The 22,450-nt window shown below is 46.2% G+C and overlaps 1 protein-coding gene across 2 annotated transcripts in view; it reads left to right on the plus strand.

The window, feature by feature from the left end:
* LOC120034730 (retinoic acid receptor alpha-like) overlaps positions 1 to 22,450 on the plus strand; it is a 156,684-nt gene that overhangs the window by 47,386 nt on the left and 86,848 nt on the right. The window lies entirely within an intron of this gene.

Here is a 22,450-nt window from a genome sequence, read left to right on the forward strand (position 1 = left end):
CTGATCTAAATGAGGCAGCTTTGAATAACCAATGGAATGTTCCTGGGCACAATGCCTTAGGAAGTGTGTGTGTGTCCTCACTTGAACTGGCAGGTGGGCGCTCTCTCCGGGTCTGTGTGTTTTCATGCGTTGGTGTGTTTTCATGCGTTGGTGTGTTTTCATGCGTTGGTGTGTTTTCATGCGTTGGTGTGTTTTCATGCGTTGGTGTGTTTTCATGCGTTGGTGTGTTTTCTTGCGTTGGTGTGTTTTCATGCGTTGGTGTGTGTCTGTTTGTCTGCATCTGATTTGTGAAGAGCGAGAATAAGGGGTGGTTGCTCCGACTGCAGCAGTTGTGACGGTAGCTCACCTGGAATAAGGAAATATTGACGGGTAGGAGGATTTGATATGGGACCACCCATCCATTCCACAAACAATATTTGATTAAGGTCTCATTTATCAAATCAAATCAAATTGTATTTGTCACATACGCAGAATACAACCTTACAGTGAAATGTTTACTGACAAGCCCTTAACCAAAAATGCAGTTTAAAAAAAAATACACCCCAAAAGGTAACCAGTAATTAAAGAGCAGCAGTAAAATAACACTAGTGAGACTGTATACAGGGGGTACCGGTACAGAGTCAATGAATGTGCGGGGGCACCGGTTAGTCGAGGTAATTGAGGTAATATGTACATGTAGGTACAGTTATTAAAGTGACAATGCATAGATAATAACAGAGAGTAGCAGCAGTGTAAAAGGAGGGGGGGGCAATGTAAATAGTCCAGGTGGCCATTTGATTAGATGTTCAGGAGTCTTATGGTTTGGCGGTAGAAGCTGTTTAGAAGCCTCTTGGGCCTAGACTTGGCGCTCCGGTACCGCTTGCCGTGCAGTAGCAGAGAGAACAGTCTATGACTAGGGTGGTCTTTGACAATTTTTAGGACCTTCCAGGACCTCTATACCAGGCGGTGTCAGAGGATGGCAGGAAGCTTGGCCCCAGTGATGTACTGCGCCGTACGCGCTACCCTCTCTAGTGCCTTGTGGTCGGAGGCCGAGGAGTTGCCAACCCGTCAGGATGCTCTCGATGGTGCAGCTGTAAAACCTTTTGAGGATCTGAGGACCATGCCAAATCTTTTCAGTTTCCTGAGGGGGAATAAGTTTTGTCGTGCCCTCTTCACAACTGTCTTTCTGTGGTTGGACCATGTTAGTTTGTTGGTGATGTGGACACCAAGGACACTGACACATTACCCATTCTACCAATTAACTGTCCAATCATAGCCAAGCTTACCTCCGCTCTGTCCCAGCATGCCTTGCTGGGTGACATTCCGGCCCCATCACCACTCCTCTTCCTCTCCTCCCTCTCCTCCCATGTCTGTATGGGAAAAATTGCAAAGCAGCTCTGTCCCTCCACCCACCATGTCTCCCCATCGTGGCTTCCATTCAGTCGGGAGGCTACTACAGACAGACAGACACAGACAGACACAGACAGACACAGACAGACACAGACAGAGACAGACAGACAGACAGACAGACAGACAGACAGACAGACAGACAGACAGACAGACAGACAGACAGACAGACAGACAGACAGACACAACGAGCGGAGCCTGGAGTACAACAGCCTGTCAGAGCAGAGGGGCTCCCTGCCTCCGTGTGTGCGCGCGGAGACGGGACTATGTTCTTCTGTCTGCCTGGCTGGCTGTTGAGCATGCTCCTCTCTTGGTGCTGAGAGACTAATCCACAGCTCCTGCATAGTAATAGCTGACAAACAGCCCTCCCTCGCCGCCAGGGGCTAATTATTACACAGCCCCCCTCCACGCTCGGAGATGGCCTGGGTGAGCTGTCATGCAAGACGGGGGCTCACCGGAGATGAGAGGAGCTGGCGGGGGATGGAGGGGTGGGCTGCGACATACACAGCCCGCATGCTGTGTTTGAGGAAGCACTGAGGGGGGAGAGGTGGTGAGAATCAGCAGTGGCGTATCCTACATAGAGACGTGCGTTATCATTATCATTTGAAGACGTAGCATGAGGCAAACGTGTGTGTGTGTGTGTGTGTGTGTGTGTGTGTGTGTGTGTGTGTGTGTGTGTGTGTGTGTGTGTGTGTGTGTGTGTGTGTGTGTGTGGAAGAGAAGAGAAGAGAAGAGAAGAGAAGAGAAGAGAAGAGAAGAGAAGAGAAGAGAAGAGAAGAGAAGAGAAGATTGAGTATGTTTTTCCCCTCTTGTCTCTTTTTGACATGTTGTTGAAAAGACCCGGTCACTCAAAGCCTCTTTACTCTGTCCATAGAAAGTTTGTTCCACATGCTAAATGTATTTCCCATAAGTATGCCACCTCATGGACATATCACAGATTCACACCCTCTGCATAAACCACACCTAAAACGTATTACTCAAGAATATGTGAAATTGTGGATGTGGGCCTGTTGTCCGGACCTCTGGCATTCTCTATGGGGGTGCCACAGGGTTCAATTCTCGGGCCGAGTCTTTTCTCTGTATATATCATTGATGTCGCTCTTGCTGCTGGTGATTCTCTGATCCACCTCTAAGCAGACGACACCATTCTGTATACATCTGGCCTTTCTTTGGACACTGTGCTAACAAACCTCCAAATGAGCTTTAACGCCATACAACACTCCTTCCGTGGCCTCCAACTGCTTTTAAATGCTAGTAACATTAAACGCATGCTCTTCAACCGATTGCTGCCCGCACCCGCCCGCCCGACTAGCATCACTACCCTGGACGGTGCAGACCTAGAATATGTGGACAACTACAAATACCTAGGTGTCTGGCTAGACTGTAAACTCTCCTTCCAGACTCATATTAAGCATCTCCAATCCAAAATTAAATCTAGAATCGTCTTCCTATTTCGCAACAAAGCCTCCTTCAATCATGCCGCCAAACATATCCTCGTAAAACTGACTATCCTACCGATCCTTGACTTCGGCGATGTAATTTACAAAGTAGCATCCAACACTCTACTCAGCAAACTGGATGTAGTCTATCACAGTGCCATCCGTTTTATCACCAAAGCCCCATGTACTACCCACCACTGCGACCTGTATGCTCTCGCTGGCTGGCCCTCACTACATATCAGTCGCCAAACCCACTGGCTCCAGGTCATCTATGAGTCTTTGCTAGGTAAATCCCCGCCTTATCTCAGCTCACTGGTCACCATAGCAACACCCACCCGTAGCACACGCAGGTATATTGCACTGGTCGTCCCCAAAGCCAACATTTCCTTTGGCCGCCTTTCCTTCCAGTTCTCTGCTCCCAATGACTGGAACGAATTGCAAAAATCTCTGAAGCTGGAGTCTTATATCTCCCTCTCTAACTTTAAGCATCAGCTGTCTGAGCAGCTTACCGATCACTGTACCTGTACACAGCCAATCTGTAAATAGCACACCCAACTACCTCAACCCCATATTATTACTTACCCTCTTGCTCTTTTACACCCCAGTATCTCTACTTGCACATCATCATCTGCACATCTATCACTCGAGTATTTATGCTAAATTGTAATTATTTTCGCCTCTATGGCCTATTTATTGCCTACCTCCCTACATTTGCACACACTGTACATCGATTTTTCTATTTTTCTTTTGTATTGTGTTATTGACTGTATGTTTGTTTATGTGTAACTCTGTGTTGTTGTTTTTGTCACACTGCTTTGCTTTATCTTGGCCAGGTCGCAGTTGTAAATGAGAACTTGTTCTCAACTGGCCTACCTGGTAAATAAAGGTGAAATAAATAAAAACATTTTTTTTTAAAATGTGCCTCTCAAACTCTAGCCGCTCCTCCTATTCCTCTTCTCACCCCACCCCATGCTATCTATTCTAACCTTGACCCGAGACAGTAGTTATGTCATGTACATTGCGCTAAGTTATACAATTTCCTGCTAGCATTACTGGTTAAATCAGGGATTAAGGTCTTATTTCCCAATAAACTGGGATAAAAATCTACATTTCCAGGGACATGCCAGCCTTTGTCATCACATCTAACCCTTCTCTCTCTCTCTCTCTCTCTCCTATTCTGTCTCCCCTCGTAACCGTGGAGATCGTCCCCGATTCGCCGCGACAGGGCAAGGAGCGTTAACGCTACCCAGCAACACACTCCATGACAAAAACCCTCACCTCCAACCCCCCCCCCCTAAAAAACGCACACCCTCTGTAGTCTGAATAACACCCTCAGCCTCGGAAATGACTGTTTCCCTCCTTTTTCTCAACTCCCGTCGCCTCCTCTTCCTCCTTTTCTCCTCCTCCTCTCCATTCCCAGCCCAGGGTATAGCATGCACTTTAAAGTGGCCTAATTGAATGCAAGGGAAGGGCTGGCTGGCTGTGGAGGTTGTGTTCTCCAGGTCCAGACCCTAGTGGGACTGGGGAATGGTTAGCGTGCTAATTACCGATAAAGCCTAGCTGATGTGCTCAGGCTGGGATTAGTCGGAGCAGTTGCAGAGCCGGATCAGCTGTCCCCAGGGTACTCCCTCTTTCAACACAGCTCATCTTCTCGTTCTCTCTCTCTCGCTTCCCTTTTCTTTCATCACTCCTTACCCTCTTCCTACCCTCTTCCACATGGCTCCTCTTTTTTCTCTCTCTCTCTCTTATCACTTCTTTTTTCTCTTCCCTCTACTTGCAAAGCAGCTTGTGTTCTCTCTCTCTCTCTCTCTCTCTCTCTCTCTCTCTCTCTCTCTCTCTCTTTCATTCATCGCCTCTTTCCTACTTTCCATCGACCCCTTTTTCACTTCTTTCGTCCTACTCACTGTGATCCCAGTGTAGGGAGTGGTAGCGAACGCCACGCAGCTGCGGTGGCGCCCGAACGCCCTGTGGTTACTACGGTGGCTCTGTGTTCTCCGAGTGATGTCAGGAGATATGAGTTGTGGGTGCGTGTGTCAGATAGGAAGCTGCTCGAGCAACAACAAACACTGCTTGATGCCTCCAGACTGCCCTGTGACGTTAAAGCAGGCTTTGTTTTTGAGCCTGTGGCGCTGTGGCCCAACGTGTGATCCGCCTTCTAGTCTTTTACTGTCAATGTCAATAGGTTTTTGGAACTAAACGTGTTGCGAGGGTTTTTCCCGGACAGTTTGTTTGAACATATCCGAGATCTGTCGCGGAGAGACTTTGACCACGATTATTTGACTCACCACTTAGTCATGCAATGACAGCGGGGCCCTATTTCATCATCTCCACCATCGCCACGACCAGCTTGGCACAGTCCCCATGGATGGCACGCCTCACCCCATCCACTACTGTATTAGCACCCCAGACGGAGGTTTTATCCTGAATCAGACCGGCAGGCGTTGCGGCTACGCTCATTTCTATACGCAGACTCTCGTTTGATGCTAATCAGCTCTCCCTCCAGTTTTTCAAAGGAGGGAGGTGTCCCAATAATCCGGGATGGCTTCATCACTCCCCCCCCCATCATCCCCCTCCAGAAATATATAGACACTACATTATTAAGCCACAAAGCATCCCATGTTGAGTACTATACCCCCCCCCCCACACCCACCAGCTTCCTCTCCCCTCAAACACCCTCTCCCCCCTCCCTCGCCCCTCCCTTCCTCCACTGCCACCACACACATCCTGCAGCAACGCAGCAAAGAGTTGAAAGTACTGTTCCCTTTCTTTGGGTTGGTTGGTTTTTGTTGTCGTCGCTTTCCTCACACGTAAACCAACGCTGAGTCTGATTTACTGACACAGACAAGCTTGTTGTTGATAGGCAGACCTGCCATGATATGGTCCGTTATTCATGTAAATATGAGAGAAGACACATGACCACGATGCAAATGCGGGTGTGCCTTTTTGTCGAGTATGTTTTACCTTGTTTAAATTGGGTTTAGTGGCTACCGCAAAAACAAAATCATAATAGTTTAAATATATTATTTTTATTATTATTACTATCTCAAAGTGCTACGGTGAGTGCATTAAGATGACTGAAAAGTAAAGACAAAATAATGACACAACTAGACTGACATGGAGAACACAGCTGAAGCTTCAAGTGTCCCCATCTGAACAACAACACAGCTTTGTGCCGCGTATCCTGACCACTTCCCAGCTACATTCGCTAACGCTTTACGTGACGAAATGCATATGTGCTGCTTATGAATGCGGTACGTACGGGTTCATGTCGAACTATGACTCTGATACAGTTGACCGTTGCCTACCTCCGTCTCTTTGTCTCTCCTCCCCTCCCTCTTCTCTCGTCTACTCACCCCGGTGTGAAGGGAGAAGATGTATTATCGCTGTTGATGACTGTGCCGCCTCCCAGTCCCCGCGGACACGGGCGTCTACTTAGCACACGCGAACGAACGCACGTGCGCACACACACACACACACACACACACACAGGTTCAAACACACACACCCTGCCTCGGAGGTCCCGCTGATCCAAACGCTACCTAATGCAGCGAGCTCTTCGTTAACACCCCCCGGTCGTTCTATTCAACTTCCCCCTTTCATCTGCTCACGGTTCAGTGTATCGACGCTCCCGCATGCAGCTAGATTACAGCACAACCCTATAGGCCCTGGTCAAAAGTAGTCACTGCATAGGGAAAAAAGCTTCTATTTGGGTTGCACCCTTTCACAAGTGTGTCAAAGCCCTAAAAGAGTGTCAAGCTAGGAGCATGCTTATGGCGTATTGGTTTTCAAGTGATTTAAAGCAATGTTCTGCTCTGATTTGACCTGTTTGTAGTTCCTGCTCGCAGGACCAATGGGGTTCAACCCCTAGGACTCAAAGTGTGGTCACTGAACCACCACTGTAACAATAGGTATTGGCTTATGCGTTCGTTTTATTATGAAGATAGATTTTGCTGGGAAGAAGATAAAGACAAGTCCCCACAACTCTTGGAGGACAATGAAAGTAAAAAAATGTTTAAAGTGTGTTTTGTTGTTACAATTAAAACCAATGCTGGAATTGGTTTTGCTTGTACAATAACAACACTCCTCCAACAGCTGCTGGATCTCCTCGCTACTTCAGTTTGCTCCTCAGTTCATGCACCGTGGTCAGTAGCAGCAGTCCTCTTTTCCTTTTATATGTACAAACAGACATTATTGAAAGTAAAGATGCCAAGTGATTGACAAGGTCTGGCCCTTAGACTGGACTGGCGTGTTTTCAACCCTGTCCTCAGCCTCGCTCCCTGACAGGCCTGGTGTACGTCTGCGAACCGTTTCATCCTCGCTCCGTCTGAAGGTGTGAGTCGGCTCTGGCATTGCAGCGCCACTCGAGCCCAGTCAATGTCTGGCACCACAGAGGTGTTGGAGAGCTGTCAACACGCACTCTCTCTCTCTCTATTTCTCTTCTCTCTCTTCTTTCTCCTTTCTCTCTTTCTCTCTCTCTTTCTTTTGCCTTTCTTTCTGCTCTCTCTGGTTCTCTCTCTGGTTCTCTCTCTCGCTCGGTGGCTGTCTGTATGGCTGTACGTCTCATATATCGTCACGGTGTTTTACAGCATCGCTTTGCGTGTCGAGAGCTGCCAGTCCCTGTGTTCTTGTCCAAATCACCACAGTGATCGTCTCTGACCAAGCTCCATTTTGATTGGTCCACCTTTGGCAGGCACCAACTGGGACATGCCCAACCGATGTTTGTCTTCTCGAGGGTTGCTTTCACGTCTACGTGGACTCGCAGACCACTCACCAGGCTGCATGGCGCATGTTGAAGACCGAGATAATCATTTTAATTGGAGGGGAATAACTCTGACTAGTTTGGGGGGTTTTCTCGATCTCAGTTTTAACTTTCTTTCGCAAGTGTCCCACATGGCCAACATCCAGTGAAAATGCAGAGCGCCAAATTCAAATAAATTACTATAAAAATGTTACTTTCATAAAATCACACATGCAATACACCAAATTAAAGCTACACTTGTTGCCAACGTGTCAGATTGCAAAAAGGCTTTACGACGAAAGCACACCAAACGATTATGTTAGGTCAGTACATAGTCATAGAAAAATAACACAGCCATTTTCCAGCCAAAGAGAGGAGTCACAAAAAGCTGAAATATAGATAAAATTAATCACTAACCTTTGATGATCTTCATCAGATGACACTCATAGGACTTCATGTTACACAATACATGTATGTTTTGTTCGATAAAGTTCATATTTATATCTAAAAATCTCAGTTTACATTGGCGCGTTACGTTCAGTAATGTTTTGCTTCCAAAACATCCAGTGATTTTGCAGAGAGCCACATCAATTTACAGAAATACTCATCATAAATGTTGATGAAAATACAAGTGTTATGCATGGAACTTTAGATAAGCTTCTCCTTAATGCAACCGTGTGTCAGATTTCAAAAAAGCTTTACCGAAAAAGCACACCATGCAATAATCTGAGTACAGCGCTCAGAGCCCAAACAAGCCACACATATATCCGCCATGTTGTGGAGTCAACAGAAGTCAGAAATAGCATTATAAATATTCACTTACCTTTGATGATCTTCATCAGAATGCACTCCCAGGAATCCCAGTTCCACAATAAATGTTTGATTTGTTCGATAAAGTCCATAATTTATGTCCAAATACCTCCTTTTTGTTCAATCCAAACTGACGACGCGCGGGCAGGTCCAGGCGAAAGTTCAGACGAAAAGTCATATTACAGTTCGTAGAAACATGTCAAACTAAGTATAGAATCAATCTTTAGGATGTTTTTATCATAAATCTTCAAAAATGTTCCAACCGGAGAATTCCTTTGTCTGTAGAATTGCAATGGAACACAAGCTACCTCTCACGTGAACACCAGCTCGTGGCACTCTGCCAGACCTCTGACTCATTCAGCTCCCATTTCCCCCTCCTTCACAGTAGAAGCATCAAACAAGGTTCTAAGGACTGTTGACATCTAGCGGAAGCCTTAGGAAGTGCAATAGTACCCCATTTCCACTGTATCTTGGATAGGCAAAGAGTTGAACAACTACAAACCTCAGATTTCCCACTTCCTGGTTGGATTTTTTCTCAGGTTTTTGCCTGCCATATTAGTTCTGTTATACTCACAGACATCATTCAAACAGTTTTAGAAACTTCAGAGTGTTTTCTATCCAGGTCTACTCATTATATGCATATTCTTTTAGGACTGAGTAGCAGGCAGTTTAGTCTGGGCACCTTTTTATCCAAGCTACTCAATACTGCCCCCTTGTCCCAAAGAAGTTAACATCCGGTGAAATTGCAGAGCGCGAAATTCAAACTACAGAATTATCAATATTTAACTTTCATAAAATTACAAGTGTAATACATCAAAATAAGCTTAACTTCTTGTTAATCCAACCGCTGTGTCAGATTTCAAAAAGACTTTACGGCGAAAGCACACCATGCGATTATCTGAGGACAGCGCCCCGCATACAAAATCATGAAAAACATATTTAAACCAGGCAGGTGCGACATGAAAGTCAGAAATAGCGATATAAAAAATGCCTTTGATGATCTTCTTCTGTTGGCACTCCAAAAGTTCCCAGTTACATCACAAATGGTCCTTTTGTTTGATAATGTCCTTCTTTATATCCATAAAAACTCAGTTTAGCTGGCGCGCTTCAGTCAATAATCCACCCAGTTTCCCTCCATCAAAATTAATCCCTAACGTTACTAATAAACTTTTCCAAACAAGTCAAACAACGTTTATAATCAAACTTTAGGTAATACATAAATAAACAATAACATTTAAGACGGAGAATCGTTATTGTCTTTACCGGAGAAGCGCTTGGAAACACTACAGCCAAGAAAAACTAACATTTCTGGCAAATTTTTCCAAAAACCAGCCTGAAACTCTTTCTAAAGACTGTTGACATCTAGTGGAAGCCCGTGGGAACTGCAATCTGGGAGGACTTTGCCTTATAATAAAAGTGACAGCCATTGAAGATAGTGGTAGGCTGAATTTTTTTAGGGGGGGGGGGGGGATGGTTTGTCCTCGGGGTTTCGCCTGCCATATCAGTTCTGTTATACTCACAGACATTATTTTAACAGTTTTATAAACTTTAGAGTGTTTTCTATCCAAATCTACCAATTATATGCATATCCTAGCTTCTGGGCCTGAGTAACAGGCAGTTTACTCTGGGTACGATTTTCATCCGGACATGAAAATACTGCTCCCTACCCAAGAGAAGTTAACAGTGTTAGTTACATGCTGACCATACCGCTCGCCTTGCAAAATAAATGTACACGTACCAGTTATTCAATCATTTCATCTAAACTGCTCGCGCACGTCAACGAGCGTCTGCGTAGCCAGGAGCTTAAATAGAACGTAGTTCTGTTTTGTTTTTTTACTCGTGACTGCTGCAAGTCCCGCCTCTCCCATCTCCTCGTTGTTTTTTAGGAGCTTAGGCCCACGTGGGGTGATTGAAAGAAGAACTGAGGTCCACACTCCAGTCCAGTTGGTGGTGGTAATGCACCTTAAAGTTGGAGGCCAACCGACATATAAAGTCCACAGAAGAAGAGGAGGAAGACTACTGCTACTAAAGGAGGAGAGATTACTAGAAACTAACTAGGTTTCCCCTTACCTGTCTCCAAATTTAATATAGTTGCTTCAGAGTTTGTTTTGATATTTCAACCTGCGCGTCTGGATCGCGTCTGCTATGGATGGACAAAGTCAACATGCGTGCGATGGTCGGACGCGACCACGTGCCCGGTCTAGACGGCATGTTAGTCATTGTTTACTGTCTTAAAGGCGTCATCTCTTTCGCAGACCCTGAGTTCTCGTAGCGTGAGCATGTTTGATGATAGTCGCCCTGTCGTTGTATGTAGCTCTGACGGAATCCACTTTGTCTTCCGTTTCCTCAGGTCGGACCTTATCCCCTCTGTCATCTCTTTCACAGGTCTGACGATATCAGATCTCACATCTGTTAAACTTGCCTGATGGTGTTCTTACCACCCTATTCCCTATATAGTGCACTACTTTTGACCATGCACTACATTTGCACCAAAAGTGCACAAAATAGGGAATAGGGAGCACTTTGAGACGAGCAGCTGTCTAGGGGTGCTGTGTCTGCTTGTTGACGGAGCTGATGTAGGTCATTGTTGCTCGCCGTTGCTCATTGGGTAGGGGGTGATAAGGGTTGCTATGGAGCAGATAAAGGTTGTTATGGTTACTGCTGCATCACCGGTTAACTGAGTCAGGTTGTTGTGGCTGTTCTTAAGTTGTGACTGGTTAGTCATTGTGACAACTGCTCTTTCCATAGCGGTGGTGGTGTTTACTTGACTTTGCTACTTGTTTTCGAGCTGATGGAGGACCGTGTGAAACGTCACTCGGCGGACGTGACTGACATTTTGCAAAGGTGTGAGTGATGGAACGTCAACCATTTTAGACCTATAATTGCATAATGCGTGGCACAATGATAACGACAGTCATTCGAGAACAAGCCGGTCAGACTTCAAACCTCCAAGTACTGTGAACTTCAAAACGGACTTAATCGTTGTCATGCTCATCACATGACTGTCTGACTGAGACTTCAAAGCAAACTACGCCCATTGGTGCAACGATCGCAGCCGCTGACATAATAGGTACTTATTGCCAACTGATATATGGATCTCTCACACACACACACACACACACACACACACACACACACACACACACACACACTTCCTTTGCGTTGTGCGGCAGCCTGCTGTCCTGGGGTGGGATGGTGAGGGAGGGAGGGAGGGGGGTCGAGAGGTGCAGGAGAGGCCCCTGGAAGGAGACAAGGAGGCGACCTTAGAGCCCCCAGGCATCTTAAATCAACCAGGGTCAGGCGTGCCCTTCACACAAGAATCTTTCCTATGGGTCTTAAATTTCGCCTCTTCTCTCTGCCTGCGCCTCCTTCCCCTCTCTCTTCTTTTCAGCTTTTCTTCATGTTGCTGTCTGCAGACAGACGCCTCGGTCCTTTTGCGTTGCAAGGCCCCAGATCTGTCTGTGTAGGCCCACGTCCTGTGGCGCCCTCAGTTCTTCGGACTGCCCTAGTAGGCGAGTGCTCTGTGCGACAACTCGGCACATCACGTTGACCTTTCTAGATGTTTGTTTGACATGACGTCGCCACCCCGACAGCAAGAAATGTTTGGTCATAATTCCCCATATCCTGACAGAGATCTCTCTCGTCTGTGGAGGGAGGGACGGGTGGTAGTCAAAGGGAGATGGGCGCCGGGCACTGACAACAGGCCAAGAGGCAGGACAGTCCCTTGGAAAGACTCCAAAGCCCGTGGTGAAGCTGCTAAACAGACACTTGTGGTGTGGGACATCATCTGGGCATCGTCTCTGTTGTCTGAAAGCTGGGTTAATGCAAAGGAAAAAGAGGAGGGCCGTTAGTTCCCATCCACATCCCTCGGGGTGGGGGGTGGGAGAGAGCGGTCTTGAAGGAGGGATGGAAGGACACGGAGGGAGGGGGTAAATGGAACAAATGATGGGGAGGGAGGAGGGGGTCAATGATGGAGAGAATGAAGGGAAGTGATGGTTGTCTTGAAAGAGAGACTGACGGAGGGGTGGGGGGATGAGGGTGAGCCTGTTAAAGTAGGCTAGGATGGCAGTGTGGCTGCATGGCGGGTGCTACAAGCCTGATAAAGGGACTTGACTCTTTACTGCCTGACTGCCTGTCCTCTGATCACTTAAACGCATGACCTTCAGGATTCTATCTGATGAGAAATGCTGAAGACCACTCTGCATTAGAGGTGTGTGTGTGTGTGTGTGTGTGTGTGTGTGTGTGTGTGTGTGTGTGTGTGTGTGTGTGTGTGTGTGTGTGTGTGTGTGTGTGTGTGTGTGTGTGTGTGTGTGTGTGTGTGTGTGTGTCTTTGAAAAACTGTGTGTGTTTGACCCTTGGGGGAAATGTGTGGGTTGCTTCTTTGTCTGTCTATACAGATACAGTCCAATATATTGGTACACTTGCATGATTCACACTTTTTTCTCCACCTATAATATAAGTTCCAATTGAAAAACATTGCTCTTTACACGTGTTCGTTTGATTTACAACTGCACAGGACCAATTTTTTACATTTTTTATCAAAAGTGAAAGTAAGATTTTTCACTTCAAAGTAAAAAACATGGCCTGGACTAAATCCTTCAAAATTGTAATTAATTTGGTTGGATGCAATGATTCTCGTTTACTGTGTAATTGATCTCACCTGTGGTAAATTGCAGGTGCCTACAGGGTAAAAATTGCAGTTCTACCAGTTTTGAAAATTAAAAACAAAACACTCCACTCCATTGCACTTTGACAGCATCTGTATAGTGTGTGTGTGTGTGTGTGTGTGTGTGTGTGTGTGTGTGTGTGTACCTTACCAATGGAGAGAGACACCCTTCCGGTGTGAAAAGCCCAGCTGTGTCATAGAGGGAGAGAAAGATGGCGAGACGGAGAGAGATCCCAAGGGATTCGGCTGAGAGACAAACGCTGCTTTCCTTTCATAATGGCCCGTCGAGTCCAAAGACTCCTAAAGTTTAGACAGCACGCGCCAGAAGGCTGGTCAGCTGCTTTGATTGAACCATAATTGCCTTCTTTTAAATGTCGGACGACAAGTTTTTTTGGGGTGTATCTGTCAGTCTGTCTTAAAACAGGCGAGGACAGGTGTGTATATCCAAGTCCAATTCCTCGTTGTCTTTCACGGCGACGTCTCCAACATGATGTCACAGTGCGCTATCTGTGTGAGAGTGTGTTTTTGGTCATTGCAAACTGGCTGGACAGTTGCTGTGGTGTGGCTTTGTGCTATTAGCCTCTGGTGTTTCGGGAAAACCTTAATGAATGTAGAAGTTTGGTTTCAACCGTTATCGACCTTTGAAACACTGGGGGGAGAGAGAGAACAGTCAAGTCTCGCTGTCTCTCGCTGTCTCTCGCTGTCTCTCTCTGTCTCTCTCTGTCTCTCTCTCGCACTCTCTCTGTCTCTCTCTCGCTCTCTCCCTGGCTCTCTCGGGCTCTCTCTGTCTCTCTCTCGCGCTCTCTCTGTCTCTCTCTCGCTCTCTCCCTGGCTCTCTCGGGCTCTCTCTCGCACTCTCTCTGTCTCTCTCTCGCTCTCTCCCTGGCTCTCTCGGGCTCTCTCTGGTCTCTCTCTCGCGCTCTCTCTGTCTCTCTCTCGCGCTCTCTCTGTCTCTCTCTCGCTCTCTCCCTGGCTCTCTCTGTCTCTCTCTCGCTCTCTCTCTGTCTCTCTCTGTCTCTCTCTCTGTCTCTCTCTGTCTCTCTCTGTCTCTCTCTCGCACTCTCTCTGTCTCTCTCTCGCTCTCTCCCTGGCTCTCTCGGGCTCTCTCTGTCTCTCTCTCGCGCTCTCTCTGTCTCTCTCTCGCTCTCTCCCTGGCTCTCTCGGGCTCTCTCTCGCACTCTCTCTGTCTCTCTCTCGCTCTCTCCCTGGCTCTCTCGGGCTCTCTCTGTCTCTCTCTCGCGCTCTCTCTGTCTCTCTCTCGCGCTCTCTCTGTCTCTCTCTCGCTCTCTCCCTGGCTCTCTCTGTCTCTCTCTCGCGCTCTCTCTGTCTCTCTCTCGCGCTCTCTCTGTCTCTCTCTCTGTCTCTCTCTCGCTCTCTCTCGCTCTCATTATGTCCCTTTTGTGAAATAGCAGTATTTTTGCATGTTTTTTTTCTCGTTATGGTTATTCATAACTCTCCTTCAATCCCACTGAATGAGATGTTATTGGACCTTGAGTTAGTTGGTTTTGATATTGAAGTATAACAACCTAAGTGGAGCCTAGTTATTCAATGGCAGCATTGACACACTTTGGAGAGAAATATTGTTTTCCACGGAAACAGTAAGATGATGGAGCTCATGTTTAGAAGAACCTCTGTCGGTCTTCAAGGAGAATTCTACGAAGAGGCCCTATCATATAAATCTCAAGTGGCCATGTTATTGAGGCTGAAGGACTCTTCCTTCCCTGTTCCACTCTCGTTCTCTCTCTAGAGAATGTCTTTTTTACGTCTGGAAGGCCACCGCTGGCATAAAAAACAAACACGGCCCTCGCGCAAGTTTGTCTCATCACCTTGGCAATGCTGAGTGTCCACTTATTCCTCCTCTGACTGCCTCATAATTTTCTTTCCTTTCATTTCCTCTGCGTCTCTCATTCGGGCCTGTCGTTCTTTCTGAAAGCTAATTACTAAGGGAGCTCTCTGAGTGGTGCTTGTCTGCCTGCGATGACGTGCGTCCTGGTCTTACATGTTGATTTTGTTCCTGCTTTAGTGTGCGAACAACATGTGTGAACAACTTTAGTGCACGTGTTTGTTTTTGCATGGTTGTGGTGTGTGCATGTGCCTGTGTTTGTGTGTGCATGTGCCTGTGTTTGTGTGTGCATGTGCCTGTGTTTGTGTGTGCCTGTGTTTGTGTGGGCGCAGGTTTATAGATTGTAGTGTTCTTTAGCTACCCCCCCCCCTTCACTGGCAATGAATAACTTAACAAGCACAATGAGCCATAATTTTTTTTTTACAAAAATGTTATCAGTGGTGCAGGTAACGGAAAAGAGGAGGACGGAGCGGGGAGGTGAAGGAGCGGAGAAAGAGAGAAGGAGAGAGAAGGAGGGGGGAGGAAGAGTGGGTCTGATCGACGAAGTCGGGATGGTCTGGAATGGGACGGAGGGGCACGAAATAACTCCCCATTTCTAAACACACGTACAACGCAAGAGTTAACGATCACATCTGTTACAGTAGCAAACACACACACACACACACACCCCACTGTCTCTATAAATCAGGGCTTCTCAGGGAGGCTGGTCTGTTAACTCCTTAATGTGTTTTATAGTCATGTTTTGGCCTTTATTTTTAGAATGATTTATTGAACACTGGGACTGGTTGATTTTGAACTATTGTTTATCTATCATTGGAAGGTTTGGGGGAAAGGGGATGTCTGCCTTTTCCAGGGTCGTCTATGGTTTAGGAAACATACAGTGAACAAAAATAGAAGCGCAACATGAAACAATTTCAAAGAGTTTACTGAGTTATAGTTCATATAAGGAAATCAGTCAATTGAAATACATTCATTAGGCCCCAATCGATGGATTTCACAGATATGCATCTATTCGTCACAGATTCATAAAACAATGTTGACCTCACAATGGGCCTCAGGATCTCGTCACGGTATCTTTGCTCATTCAAATAGCCATCGATAAAATGCAATTGTGTTCGTTGTCCGTAGCGTATGCCTGCCCATACTATAACCCCACTGTCACCATGGGGCACTCTGTGCACAACGTTGACATCAGCAAACTGCTCGCCCACACGACGCCATACACGTGGTCTGCGGTTGTGAGGCCGGTTGGACGTAATGCAAAATTCTCTTAAACAACGATGTAGGCAGCTTATGGTATAGAAATTAACATTCAATTCTCTGGCAACAGCTCTGGTGGACATTCCTGACACTTTTTAGAGTGGCCTTTTATTGTCCCCAGCACAAGGTGCACCTGTGTAATGATCATGCTGTTTAATCAGCTTCATGATATGCCACACCTGTCAGGTGGATGGATTTACTTGGCAAAGGAGAAATGCTCACTAACACGGATGTAAACAAATTTGTGCACACAATTTGAGAGAAATACGTTTTTGTGCATATGGAAAACTTCTGGGATCTTTTATTTCAGCTCATACAACATGGGACCAACACTTTACATGTTGCGCTTATATTTTTGTTCAGTGTATTTTGAGTTGTTGCTCAAAGGTATTAGATTACCAAGAACATTTCAACTTTTGCTGCCAGAGCTGTTGATAAGCAGTTATTCATGGCTTCATCTTCGGTGTGTAACATGGAGACTGTGTGTGTAGTGTGAGGGGGGGAGCTAGCTAGCTGCGGCTGACTAGATGACTGACTGGTCTCTTGCTATTCCTGTTCCATAGACTAAAACAGCCTAGAAGTCCTGCTACGACCCGCCGGGACCCTACAAACACAGAGACGCGCACTCACTCACTCACTCACTCACTCACTCACTCACTCACACACACACACAGAGAGAGAGAGAGAGAGAGAGAGAGAGAGAGAGAGAGAGAGAGAGAGAGAGAGAGAGAGAGAGAGAGAGAGAGAGAGAGAGAGAGAGAGAGAGAGAGAGAGAGAGAGAGAGAGAGAGAGAGAGAGAGAGAGAGAGAGAGAGAGAGAGAGAGAGAGAGAGAGAGAGAGAGAGAGAGAGAGAGAGAGAGAGAGAGAGAGAGAGAAAAAATTGGTGGTACAGATGTACAGTGCCTTGCAAAAGTATTCATCCCCCTTGGCGTTTTTCCTATTTTGTTGCATTGCAACCTGTAATTTAAATAGATTTTTATTCGGATTTCATGTAAGGGACATACATAAAATAGTAAACATTGGTGAAGTGAAATGAAAAACATAACTTGTTTAAAAGAATTCAAAAAATTGAAAAAGTGGTCAGGGACAAAATTGTAGAGAAGTACAGATCAGGGTTGGGTTATAAAAGAATATCCGATATCCCACCGATCACCATTAAATCCATTATTTAAAATATTTAAGAATATGGCACCACAACAAACCTGCCAAGAGAGGGCCGCCCACCAAAACTCATGCACCAGGCAAGGAGGGCATTAATCAGAGAGGCAACAAAGAGACCAAAGATAACCCTGAAGGAGCTGCAAAGCTCTACAGCGGAGATTGGAGTATCTGTCCATGGGACCACTTTAAGCCGTACACTCCACAGAGCTGGGCTTTACGGAGGAGTGGCCAGAAAAAAAGCCATTGCTTAAAGAAAAAAACAAGCAAACACGTTTGGTGTTCGTCAATGTGGGAGACTCCCCAGACGTATGGAAGAAGGTACTCTGGTCAGATGAGACATAAATTGAGCTTTTTGGTCATCAAAGAAAAGGCTATATCTGGCGCAACCCCGACACCTCTCATCACCCCAAGAACAACATCCCCACAGTGAAGCCTGGTCATGTTGTGACAATGTTTTTCATTGGCAGGGACTGGGAAACTGGTCAGAATGGAAGGAATGATGGATGGTGCTAAATACAGGGAAATTCTTGTGGAAAACCTGTTTCAGTCTTCCAGAGATTTGAGACTGGGACAGAGGTTCACCATCCAGCAGGACAATGACCCTAAGCATACTGCTAAAGCAACACTCAAGTGGTTTAAGGGGAAACATTTAAATGTCTTGGAGTGGCCTAGTCAAAGCCCAGATCTCAATCCAATTGAGAATCTGTGGTATAGATTGCTGTACACCAGCAGAATCCATCCAACTTGAAGGAGCTGGAGCAGTTTTGCCTTGAAGAATGGGCAAAATCCCAGTGGCTAGATGTGCCAAACTTATAGAGACATACCCCAAGAGACTTGTAGCTGTAATTGCTGCAAAAGGTCGCTCTACAAAGTATTAACTTTTGGGGGGTGAATAGTTAATGCACGATCAACTTTTCAGTTTTTTTGTCTTATTTCTTGTTTGTTTCACAATAAAAAATATGTTGCATCTTCAAAGTGGTAGTAGGCATGTTGTGTAAATCAAATGATACAAACCCTCAAAAAAAATCTATTTTAATTCCAGGTTGTAAGATGAAGGGAAAAGGAAACTGCACATTGCTCTTGATAGTATCAGTGATCTTTAATAACCTTCGTCAGAACTTTTGTGAGTTTTTTTTGAATTATCACCCTTATGTAGACCTAGCCCCACCCACATCCGTTTAATGCATCGAAAGGGGTTGGAGGCGAAGGATAAAACAAATAAGTTCTACCAAGTATAACAATATGCATTTCAGAAATATTTGAATCAAGTGTGTAAATAAGACATATTAAACACATCTGTAAAACCACAATGAGGAGACCATTTGCTCGGTAGGTCTTTCATTAATCATTGGGTACATCGTACGAAAAACATCAGAGTAATCTTAATTAGGGGCGTAATTCATGTTCAAATTCACAACATAACATACATTTCCTTTAGGAAATAATGTCTGGAGGGTGAAAATCCCAAAACATTCACTTTTACTCAGAGTATTATTAATATCACCTCCCCTGTCTGATATGTTAACTTTGTCTATGCCACAAAATCTAAAGGTAGAAATGTCATGTTTTAGGTCATTAAAATGTACTGCGACTGGATAATCCCTGTCGTTTCTCCTGATTGAACTTTTATGTTCACAAATTCTCTGTTTGAGAGAACGAGAAGTTTTACCTACATAGCACAGCCCACATGGGCATTTTAATAATGGAAATAACATGGGTGGTGGAACACGTAATAATGTCATTTTATTTGGAACCGTTTTCCTGTATGTGGGTGTCAGAAATATTCACACTTCATCATATTGTTGCACTGTGCGCATCCTCTGCATTTTATAGCTACCATTTGGTAGAGGACGTCATTTAGCTCTGACAAAGGCCGTGAGGCCGATACGTAAGCTTATTAAAGATCAGTGATACTATCAAGAGCAGTGTGCGGTGTCCTTTTTCCTTCATCTTCAACTGTTACCATGCACCTGCAAAAAAAGTATTGTCATGAAACAGGCAGGGAGCAGGTCTCGAACCCTCGACCTTCTATCCCGAGGTCCGGCGCGCTATCGACTGTGCCGCAAAAGCATGCTCGTGCGGCAGAGTCGATTTCCGAGCTTATAAACCCAGGGTCGTTACACTATGCTCAGATGTGCGAGTGCCTTTTTTTGAATTGTGAATTCCAGGTTGTAAGGCAACAAAATAGGAAAAATGGAGGTGAATACTTTTGCAAGACTCTGTACAATGCACACGCACACAGTCCAATACATGATTTGTAGTTACACACACGCACACACACACACACACACACACACACACACACACACACACACACACACACACACACACACACACACACACACACACACATACTCATTCACTGTTCCCAGTGGTGAGATTGAGAAGAGTGACTAGTCTTCTCTTCCTAAGCTCCAGACCAATAGCTCTCCCTCTCCTCCCACAGCCAACCTCAAATCTCTCAACTCCTCCCGCCACTTCAAACAGCGGGCAGACGTTTTACAGCACACACTCTCATTTTCTCCCAGGTAACCACTTCTTTGATTGAAAAATGAGACCAAAACCCTAATCATTTTTTTCTCTGGCCCGATTTACCAGAGGACAGAAATTGCTACCAGGTGTGTTTTTACTAAGGCAGCCCCCGATCCCCTCTGACTTTTTTTCTCTCTCTCGCTCTCTCACTTTCTTTCCCTCTCTTTAAGTCGTTAATTCTCCACAGTGGAGGAACTTGTGTGTGTGTGTCCGTGTCCGTGAGCGCAGAAGTGTGTGTTGACAGGCAGTCTCATTCCAGATGTGACACTACCCCCCCCTCCCTCGTCCCTCCTCCCTCCTCCCCCATCATCAATCCTCCTCCTCCGCCATCTCTCTCTACATTCCTGGAGGAAAAGAAAGATGGAAGTGTAGAGGGAGGGAACGTGAAATTGAGAGCTGAAGCAGGCTTTAGTTTTGAAGCCTCCACCTGTACACTGGATTTAAACATATAGAATACATACAGCCCAGTACACACACTGGCAGCACTCTGCGGATGAGTCTGACTCTGTTAGTGCTGCTGTCCTGATGGAAGGGATGTGTGAGCGAGGAGAGGAGGGAAAGGAGGAGAGGACAGGGGAGGAGGGCTGGCTAGGTGTTTGAGGCTCTTCGGGCACGATCACTGCACCAGCTGTCAGTGGCGACACGGGGAGGAGGGGGTGAGGGGTGAGGAAAGGCGCTAACGCTAGCTAGCCCCATTAACGCTAGCTAACGCTGCTCATTTCCCCCACTCAAGTGGGAGTGGGGGGGGGGGGGGGCTAGCGTAAAGCGAGGTGCCTCGTGTCACCCTTTTAATTAAAGTAATGAAAGTCTCAGTCAGTCGCGGTTAAGTGCTCAGTTAGGGAGACAGAGGGAGGGAGGATTTAGAGGAGAGGACAGGGGAGGAGAGAGTTTCTGTCGAGTTTCTGAATGCGTCTGCATGTGTGCATGCGTCAGTATGTGTGTGTATACCCCGTGTGTGTGTGTTTGCGTGATATCACTTCCTGTGGGCCTCCAGACCAAAGGCAGTGTCTGTGGGAGAGAGTGGAGTGTTTTATAGAGGGCCTGTCAGCCTCCCTCAGGCCCCAGCCTGGATTTACTGGCCACAGACAATGTTTATCACTCAACAGAGAGTAATGTGAGCAGGAGGGAAGGGAAGAGGGGGGGGGGGGGAGATGGCGGGAGAGAGAAAGTGAGGGAAATAATGAAAAGGGGCAGAGAGAACTAGACGGAGAGAGGGAGGTAAAGCGAAAGAGAGAGTGAGGGAGACAGAGAAACAAGAGACAGTCTGGTGAAAAGGAGGGGGAGAGGAGAGCGGGTTACGGGTGGCTTTTTGGCCCATTTCTCTCTACTCCCTATAAATCCATGCAGAGAGAGCTGTACCTAGAGAGCGAGAGATCGAGGGGGGATGGATGGAGGGAGGGAGGGGAGGAAGGAGAGGGACAGACTTCAAAGATTTCCAAAGCCCTAAAATATTTTTAAAAATCTGAAACTGAAGATGTTCAAGTTCCATCCTCTGCTTGGTTTAGAGGAGAAGGGACTCCTCCCATACTGCTCTCTGACTTCTGTGATGTCCATCACATATCTCTGCAGTATTTCTTAAGCATGTATCTTTGTTTTCATCATTTTTATCGTCTTCACTGTTGCGTCATCTTCACACTATCTTTCCAGAGTCTTTGCTGCAATACCTTCACGGGTAGAGTATCTTCATTGTATCTATGTATAGTATCTTTCTTTATATAGGATCTTCACAGTATATTTGCCGTATCTTCACTGTACCTTCGCTGTATCTTCACAGTATCTCTGTAGGATTTTCACAGTATCTTCGCCGTATCTTCGCTGTACCTTCGCAGTATTTCTGTAGGATTCTCACAGTATCTTAGCCGTGTGCCCATGGCACTGGCTGGCACTTAGCCTGTCATCCAGCAGAGAAGTCTAAGCCTCTCATTGGAGGTGTGAAACTCCCTGATCCAAACCCTCGCCGCCCTCACTCCTCCCTTTTCACACGTTCACACGTACGACGTCACGTCACGCACCATGCCCGCTGACATTTAGCCACTGAGGTGGACGAGAGGGAAGGAACGGGCAGTGTGTGAGGTGGAGGTGAGGAGGCTTGTGTTTGGTATGGATAGGGTTGACTGACTCTGTATGCTCAACAGAGAGGGACTCCTTTGGGTGGTTGGTTCAGAGAAAAGACCCAAAGGGACAAGGAACAGCATGTTCTTCCAGAATGATCCATGTGGACGGGGAAGGTTGCGCCTAGTTCCACCTTGACAAGGAGAGAGGGAGTTGACACTAGACCACTTTGACCCACAGAACTTTGTGCGTGTTACCATCCAAGTCTCTCCTTCCCTCTGTGTTTCTTTACTTCAGATAGCTTAAATGATTGGATAAGCATAGGCGATAAGTATCGTACTCCAGTTCTTTTAAATCCACACGGTCAGCAGAGGAAAGGAGGCCGAAGTATTGGATTGGAATCCATCCTTAACTGTCAGCAGCTGGGCTGAGAGAGACGACGGTTCCCCAACTTTCTTTTTTTTGATAACGTAAACTTTATTTAACTAGGCAAGTCAGTTTTAAGAACAAATTCTTATTTACAATGACGGCCTACCGGGGAACAGTGGGTTAACTGCCTTGTT

Source organism: Salvelinus namaycush, chromosome 3 (assembly GCF_016432855.1).
Source record: "Salvelinus namaycush isolate Seneca chromosome 3, SaNama_1.0, whole genome shotgun sequence".
Taxonomy (NCBI): domain Eukaryota; kingdom Metazoa; phylum Chordata; class Actinopteri; order Salmoniformes; family Salmonidae; genus Salvelinus; species Salvelinus namaycush.